General features: G+C 44.3%; 1 long non-coding RNA gene across 1 annotated transcript; it reads right to left on the bottom strand.

Annotated features, from left to right (window-relative positions):
- Positions 1-3,784: 3,784 nt before the first annotated feature.
- On the bottom strand, positions 3,785-8,749 carry LOC122934938. Its single transcript, XR_006388750.1, has 3 exons — positions 8,192-8,749; positions 6,499-6,622; positions 3,785-5,542 (listed from the first exon to the last, which is right to left on the bottom strand). It is a non-coding gene; the product is annotated as an uncharacterized LOC122934938 (long non-coding RNA).
- Positions 8,750-9,604: the final 855 nt, after the last annotated feature.

Below are 9,604 nucleotides of genomic sequence, written 5' to 3'. Positions count from 1 at the left end.
ATGCAGACTAATTCTCTGCTGACATGAAGCCAGATTGTCTGTTACGGGACCTCTCTCCTCTGCCTGGGTGCTGGGCCTAAATTTATGACAATGGACTGTTGCAGTGGTGGCTGACGTGAAGCCTGATTCTCTGCTATGACATGCAGACTGATTCTCTGCTGACATGAAGCCAGATCCTCTGTTACGGGACCTCTCTCCTCTGCCTGGGTGCTGGGCCTAAATTTAGGAAAATGGACTGTTGCAGTGGTGGGTGACGTGAAGCCTCATTCTCTGCTATGACATGCAGACTGATTCTCTGCTGACATGAAGCCAGATTGTCTGTTACGGGACCTCTCTGCTCTGCCTGTGTGCTAGGCCTAAATATATGCCAATGGACTGTTGCAGTGGTGGGTGACGTGAAGCCTCATTCTCTGCTATGACATGCAGACTGATTCTCTGCTGACATGAAGCCAGATTGTCTGTTACGGGACCTCTCTGCTCTGCCTGTGTGCTAGGCCTAAATATATGCCAATGGACTGTTGCAGTGGTGGGTGACGTGAAGCCTCATTCTCTGCTATGACATGCAGACTGATTCTCTGCTGACATGAAGCCAGATTGTCTGTTACGGGACCTCTCTGCTCTGCCTGTGTGCTAGGCCTAAATATATGCCAATGGACTGTTGCAGTGGTGGGTGACGTGAAGCCTCATTCTCTGCTATGACATGCAGACTGATTCTCTGCTGACATGAAGCCAGATTGTCTGTTACGGGACCTCTCTGCTCTGCCTGTGTGCTAGGCCTAAATATATGCCAATGGACTGTTGCAGTGGTGGGTGACGTGAAGCCTCATTCTCTGCTATGACATGCAGACTGATTCTCTGCTGACATGAAGCCAGATTGTCTGTTACGGGACCTCTCTGCTCTGCCTGTGTGCTAGGCCTAAATATATGCCAATGGACTGTTGCAGTGGTGGGTGACGTGAAGCCTCATTCTCTGCTATGACATGCAGACTGATTCTCTGCTGACATGAAGCCAGATTGTCTGTTACGGGACCTCTCTGCTCTGCCTGTGTGCTAGGCCTAAATATATGCCAATGGACTGTTGCAGTGGTGGCTGACGTGAAGCCTCATTCTCTGCTATGACATGCAGACTGATTCTCTGCTGACATGAAGCCAGATTCTCTGTTACGGGACCTCTCTCCTCTGCCTGTGTGTGTGCTGGGCCTAAATATATGCCAATGGACTGTTGCAGTGGTGGCTGACGTGAAGCCTCATTCTCTGCTATGACATGCAGACTAATTCTCTGCTGACATGAAGACAGATTCTCTGTTACGGGACCTCTCTCCTCTGCCTGGGTGCCGGGGCCTAAATATCTGAGAATGGACTGTTCCAGTGGTGGGTGACGGGAAGCCAGATTCTCTGCTATGGAACCTCTCTCCAATTGATTTTGGTTAATTTTTATTTATTTAATTTTTATTTTAATTCATTTCCCTATCCACATTTGTTTGCAGGGGATTTACCTACATGTTGCTGCCTTTTGCAGCCCTCTAGCTCTTTCCTGGGCTGTTTTACAGCCTTTTTAGTGCCGAAAAGTTCGGGTCCCCATTGACTTCAATGGGGTTCGGGTTCGGGACGAAGTTCGGATCGGGTTCGGATCCCGAACCCGAACATTTCCGGGATGTTCGGCCGAACTTCTCGAACCCGAACATCCAGGTGTTCGCTCAACTCTAATTAAGAGTAAACAGTTGTTTGACATAAATGGCTTCAGCCGACCACTAACCATGAGCGAGAGAAAAGTGTCTGTGGTATCAATCATATTCTTTGAACAATGGTTAAAGGGGGTATTCTCATCTTAATGATCACTGTTACATCTGTTAATGATTTGACAGTGATAATTTTTCTAAATACATTTTATTACCCAAATCCCATCCTTTTTTAGAAAATAAGTCCCCTCTTACCTGATGTTGTCTTTGGTCTCCCCTGGTCACGGCCACCTCTCCTGTCGAATCCAGCCGGGCCACGCTTGCGCAGAAGACGGAAAATTCTCTCCCGGCTGGGCCACGCAATGTCCTGAACGCGCATGCCGCCGCGCATGCGCCATGATGACTTCTTCCTGGCCAGTATAGTACAGAGCCGCGAATGCGCAAGCCGACTCTGTACTATACAGGCCAGGAATAAGTCACCATGGCACATTCGCAGTGCCGTGCGTGTTCAGGACATTGCTCGGCCCGGCCGGGAGAGAATCTTCAGTCTTCTGCGCAAGCGCGGCCCGGCCGGGAGAAGAATACAGGAAGTGAACGTCACGCTCAAGGAAGGTAAGTATGAAAAAGGGAAGATGAGAATACCCCTTTAAGAAATCATAAATTCTGCAAGGGTATGTAAACTTATCAGCACAACTGTAAGTAGCTGTGTGATATAAATCTGTGGAATATGGGAAGCACAAGAGGATGTGCACCTTAAATCCCATCTTTGTAAGGCCTCTTGCACATGGTCGCTGTGTGCCTGTGGTCGTATTGTGGACCACATACGGCGGTTCCGCAATACACAGGGCACCAGCCGTGTGCATCCCGCATCCGTGATGTCGACCCATTCACTTGAACAGAACAGAAACACGGATCGGATCCCCACAGAAGCACTACAGAGTGCTTCCGTGGTGTTTCTGGCCATGCCTCCGCACAGCAAAAAAGTAGAACATATTCATGGACCCATTCAAGTTGAATGGGTCTGGATCTGTCCCGGCCGCTGCACGCACATTGCCCGTGCATTGGGGACTGCAAATTGCTGTCCCCAATGCACGGAATGGACCAACAACGTTCATGTGCGAGAGGCCTAACACTTGTGATCTGTGTGAAGCGGCATATATGCATTCATGTTGCATGTATTTATTAATTAGGGTTACCAATTCTGAGTAACTCGGAGTGACAGGAGATTTACAGAATCAGATTATTTTTTTTTGTCGTCATATTTTGAGCTCTATAACTTTTTGGAAATTATGTGTACAGAGCTGGATGGGGGCTCATTTTTTGCGGGGCAATCTGAACTTTTCACTGATACCATTTTGGGGTGTTTAAGACTTTTTGATCACTTTTTATTTACATTTTTGTAGCAAATGAAGCGACCAAAAACGGCGAATCGGACATTTGGACTCTTTTTTTTTTCCTGTTTTGCCGTTTGCCGTATGGGGAATATATTTTTATACAATGGGTGTTTTTACACATTGCGACACCCATGATGTGTATTTTTTTAGTTCTTTTATTTTCATTTTGGGAAAAGGGGGGTGATCTGAATTTTTATGTTTTATTTTACACTTTTTTATAGTTCCCAGGTTAAACACACATCTCTGTTACACAGTAAAAAGCTCTTCTACATGCGGTTACACACACATCTCTGTAACACAGTACACAGCACTGCTACATGCAGGTTACACATACAGCTCTGCTACACAGTACACAGCTCTGCTACATGCAGGTTACACATACAGCTCTGTAACAGTACACAGCTCTGCTACATGCAGGTTACACATACAGCACTGCTACACAGTACACAGCTCTGCTACATGCAGGTTACACATACAGCTCTGCTACTGTATTGCCATGTTTTTGGCGGTGCTAAGGCCTCACCTTTCCTCTCACTAGCTTCCCAACTAGGAAACAGCATACAATTTCTCTCTGTTATTAATGATTTATTATATGAATACTTATGTCACTATACAGTTTTCTGGAGTATACAGTGAAATCGTGGATAAATCAATCATAGAGTAAGAATCAATACATTACCGGATATTGCATCATCACTCCATATCGGGGGACCAGCGATTCATCAGGAGGCAGCGCATACACATCACACGGCTCGTCAGCAGTGGAACAGTCCCAACCAAATGGGAAAGATCCTCTGCCTATATGCCCATAACTCCACCCATCATCTTGTTGCATCCTGGGGATGCTCAGTCATGAGCTTCATTATGATTGGATGGCTTGTAGCCATTTCCTCATGAACAGCACTAGTTATAGTTAAGTATTGTTTGTGCGCGCTTACTATTACGCGCATTGCAACATACTATTATATAAGAGTATCACGTTCTACGCATGCTCAGTACTCTGTTTTCAACGGGCGGTGTCCCTATGAACCAATTGTATGATTGCTGGTATGAGCTATTTTTCGTTATCAGTAGATGATTACAGCTCCCACAACATGTCTTTATGAACTGCAGTAACCTAATGTTCTTGTAGAATGGTTTCTTATGAGACGATCAGCATTACCTAAGATGTAAAAGGAATTCCTGTCTACCTATCCTTTATATAACTATGGGGGGCCCTTTTCCTATAGCCCTCCAGTCATGCACACATTCGTATCAGATTTACATCACATTCGGTCCTTAATGCTGACCGTTGGTATAGGAAACCATTATCATTTTTCGTTTTTTACAACATATACCGTAGGCTACATAACAATTCCAAATAGATAGTACAATTACTACTATCATGACTACCAACAAGGGGTGAACCACCCAATCCATGGTAGTCCTGGCTGATGAGGAATACCCCATGAATATGTCCCACCAATGATGGGATGTAGCGTCCGCTATGGCGGATCCTACTTTTACAATTTTATCAGACACTACCGTAGTAAAGAGCTTGTGTCCCGTGATACTCCTGTTCAAATTCTTAATTGCTGCATGGACTTCTATCAATTTGTCCAGCAAAGCTTTCAGTCTAGTCAAATTTAGATCCCAATTAGGGACTTCTAAAGCCGTGTCTTGCCATAACACCTTGGTGCTTAGCTCATTATCTGAATTTAACATAAAAGTTTCATTTTCCCATTGAATAACCGTGATGTTGTGTATGCATCCTGCAAAAGGCACCCTCATTTTAGGGACCACCTGACGATCTGTCACTACGCATATCACCTGGGGTGCTACTTCAACCATCCATCGGTATGACGTAGGCATTATGGTCCACTCGCATTTATTTACAGTGTTCTGTAACAAGCAAGGCTCATATACAGCAGACTGTAACTTACAGATTTTACCTTCAAGAGTGTCATCACAGAAAGTTAAATCATGTGTGCTATTATTGCTATCAATTACTTGTCCATAAAATGTAGGTACCCAAAAATGTTGATTACCATCTGGGCCCATTAACATTGGTAATACTACAAACTTGCACATTATATTACTTTTAGTCACATTGTAGTAGACCAATTTACCGGTGCAGGACGTATCATTACACCTTATTTTAGGCGCTTTGATGTCCAGCCAGTGTTTTTCCCTTACAAAAGAGTTAAACACGGTCCTCCAAACTTCCTCATTCCCCGTCAACAACATGGTTTGGAACAACCCTTTCTGTTGTTGCTGCTGTAGGGTTTGCAAAGAACAAATGCAGAGTCAATTGACTTCACATGTAACACTGTCCTGTTTCCTGGTTTTAGAATAGTTTCTCCATCCCCACGTCCAATTTCTGGATTCAGCCAGGCTCAGCTTGTGTCCGGGTGTATTACCGTCTGCGTAGGATGCCAACCACACGATACCAAGGAGACCAAGGGTGATGCCACAATGTCTTAGTGGATTCTGTAAGTCAAGAATACAGCATTATTCCCTTAAGTAGCATTTTTCCTGTGGGATATATTCCCACTTCTCTACTCCAGGCCTCATCACGAGTAGAGCACGGTCCTTGCCAACCGCTATTACTTCAGCAGGTGACGGAGGTCCGTTTACATCTTGAATCCAAATTTTAGCACCTACACTAATTTCATTAGTGGATCCAAATCCTTTCTGTCCCCTCATAGTTAGTTCCTTGGGGGCTGTTGTTTCTTTTATCTGTGCTATATATATTGGGATTAATAGCAATTGTGCCACCCTATCTCTTTTTGATATTATAGCATCCATTTTACCCAGATTTATGAGGACAACTTTGACTTCTCCTTGGTAGTCTTCATCAATTACCCCTCCAACCACTATTAAACTTTTTAGAGCATAACTGGATCTAGTGGCCAACTGTCCATAATGTCCTGAGGGAATTTTTACCCCGATTCCAGTAGGAATTATCTTAGTGACTCCTGGATTTACTACCGTCACCTCCAGTGAGTGCAGGTCCAACCCTGCAGATTTTGATGTTCCCCTAAAAGGGACCTGAGCTTCTTCATTAATTGTCCAATATTCAATAAATTCTATAGTTAATTTACCTATAGTAAGACTTGGCGTCAACATTCTCATTAAAGGTGTAGTGGATTCTGTTAGTGGTCTATTATTGAGCGACTGAAGGGCCGAGGAAAGATTATCTCTCCATTGCCCGTATTTACCATCTGAGGTCATTTTTTTTCAATGCTCCTTTGAGCAACCCATTCATTCGCTCAATGAGACCAGCAGCCTGTGGGTAATAGGGCATGTGATATACCCATTCAATGTTGTTTTCTAAAGCAAACTGTTTTATTTCCTTCCCTGTAAAATGAGACCCATTATCTGACTTTTGTATGACCTGCTTAATCATGTCTCCTGTTAGTGGAATACCTCTCTCCTGCGCCCACCTGTAAGTGGCCTTTTCTCCAAGATGTCTACTTTTTTGGTGAGCCCAAACGGCTGTACCTTCCAGCCATGACTCAGTCTCTCTATCCTCTGACTTGGATATAGTGGATATGGCCGTTGCCGCATCTGCTTGGGAATTAAACAAACGTTCAAGAGAGTCTATCGGCATATGAGCATCAACATGGAAAACAGTAGTGTTAGTTCTATCTCCTCTATTTCCTGCCAAATTTGTTTTCCCCAGATTTCCTTTCCATGTATAACCCAATCATGTTTTTTTTTCCAGCCCATCAACCAAGTAGCCAAGCCATTAGCTACCGACCATGAGTCTGTGAAAATGTGACATTGATCTCCCTGTTCTTTTTTCAGGGCAAGGAAAACAGCCATGAGTTCCGCATATTGACTACTCATGCCATCCCCTTCTGCTGTGAGTGTAGCAGACAACCGAGTGTTGTATGCCACACTCTTACCCTATTTTTTCCCTTATTTCCGGTCCTAAGGTAGTTTTTTCCTTCCTACGTAGCACCGGGAATGCCTTAGCAGATGGGGGATCCATCACTGGATCAGGACAATCAGGACCATCGGGACAATCATCCCAATCATCCGAGTCTGAATCCCAGATATCCCCATCCCATCTACTAGGGTCCCGATCCACACTAGCGGCAGCTATATGTTTATAAACTTTATTCTTGTTAATTTTGCCCCTTCTTTTCTTATATTTATTCGCCGCTATGTATACAGCAGAGTTTTCTGCTATAGTCTGATAGTGGGTCAACTTGTCTTTCAACAGTTTTCCACTACATTCCAACATCAGAGCACGCCCCTCGGCTTCCAACGGAGCCTGTTCCGCGCGCCTCTGATCTTGAATTGCCTTCTGCAATCGCTTGTGCACTCCACGATATGCAGATGCCAACACCCAGCTCCTTCGAGCCAGGGTAACTGCATCACCAGCTTTCGCTGGGAGTTTCTCAAGTACTTGAACTACATCCACCGGATTTGATTCTTTTAACTGTTTATCCCATGATTCCGCTAACCCGTGACCAGCTAATTCTGTTGCTATTATATTATAGGGAGCCTCGGTCCAGCCGGGGATCTCCACGGGTTCTTTCTGGGATTTGGCCTTTTTCTTAAACATACTGTTATATTTTTGGCTTTTTGCCAAAATGGGTGGGGCTGTGCTCAGAGGTGTCCCTTGTTACTTGGAACGTTTTAAGACAACCTCCGACAGATAAATTGTTTTTAGTTTCCAAGATATTTTGCTTTGAAACTGGAAAGGAGGAGCTTCCTACTCCTGTCTTAATCTAATCGGTGCATTACCGGATGATTTGTTCAGATACCAAGTTTCAAGTCAAAATATCCTTCAGGGGCAATTTTACGAGCTTATGTATCAATTGCCCCTTACTTCTGGCAACATGCCAAACTTCTACAAATTACTCCCCTGGATTCCCCTGCCCCAAACAATATGTTATAAAAGGTCAAATCCCATCCTCGTCGCCAATTAATGTATTGCCATGTTTTTGGCGGTGCTAAGGCCTCACCTTTCCTTTCACTAGCTTCCCAACTAGGAAACACACAGCATACAATTTCTCTCTGTTATTAATGATTTATTATATGAATACTTATGTCACTATACAGTTTTCTGGAGTATACAGTGAAATCGTGGATAAATCAATCATAGAGTAAGAATCAATACATTACCGGATATTGCATCATCACTCCATATCGGGGGACCAGCGATTCATCAGGAGGCAGCGCATACACATCACACGGCTCGTCAGCAGTGGAACAGTCCCAACCAAATGGGAAAGATCCTCTGCCTATATGCCCATAACTCCACCCATCATCTTGTTGCATCCTGGGGATGCTCAGTCATGAGCTTCATTATGATTGGATGGCTTGTAGCCATTTCCTCATGAACAGCACTAGTTATAGTTAAGTACTGTTTGTGCGCGCTTACTATTACGCGCATTGCAACATACTATTATATAAGAGTATCACGTTCTACGCATGCTCAGTACTCTGTTTTCAACGGGCGGTGTCCCTATGAACCAATTGTATGATTGCTGGTATGAGCTATTTTTCGTTATCAGTAGATGATTACAGCTCCCACAACATGTCTTTATGAACTGCAGTAACCTAATGTTCTTGTAGAATGGTTTCTTATGAGACGATCAGCATTACCTAAGATGTAAAAGGAATTCCTGTCTACCTATCCTTTATATAACTATGGGGGGCCCTTTTCCTATAGCCCTCCAGTCATGCACACATACGTATCAGATTTACATCACAGCTACACAGTACACAGCTCTGCTACATGCAGGTTACACATACAGCTCTGCTACACAGTACACAGCTCTGCTACATGCAGGTTACACATACAGATCTGCTACACAGTACACAGCTCTGCTACATGCAGGTTACACGTACATCTCTGTAACACAGTACACAGCTCTGCTACATGCAGGTTACACATACAGCTCTGCTACACAGTACACAGCACTGCTACATGCAGGTTACACATACAGCACTGCTACACAGTACACAGCTCTGCTACATGCAGGTTACACATACAGCTCTGCTACACAGTACACAGCTCTGCTACATGCAGGTTACACATACAGATCTGCTACACAGTACACAGCTCTGCTACCTGCAGGTTACACATACAGATCTGCTGCACAGTACACAGCTCTGCTACCTGCAGGTTACACATACATCTCTGTAACACAGTACACAGCTCTGCTACATGCAGGTTACACATACAGATCTACTACACAGTACACAGCTCTGCTACCTGCAGTTTACACATACAGATCTGCTACACAGTACACAGCTCTGCTACCTGCAGGTTACACACACATCTCTGTAACACAGTACACAGCTCTGCTACATGCAGGTTACACATACATCTCTGTAACACAGTACACAGCTCTGCTACATGCAGGTTACACATACATCTCTGTAACACAGTACACAGCTCTGCTACATGCAGGTTACACATACAGATCTACTACACAGTACACAGCTCTGCTACCTGCAGGTTACACATACAGATCTGCTACACAGTACACAGCTCTGCTACGTGCAGGTTACACATACAGATTTGCTACC

This window comes from Bufo gargarizans, chromosome 4, assembly GCF_014858855.1.
Source record: "Bufo gargarizans isolate SCDJY-AF-19 chromosome 4, ASM1485885v1, whole genome shotgun sequence".
NCBI classification, from domain to species: domain Eukaryota; kingdom Metazoa; phylum Chordata; class Amphibia; order Anura; family Bufonidae; genus Bufo; species Bufo gargarizans.
This window is presented reverse-complemented; position numbering and strand designations above follow the sequence as displayed.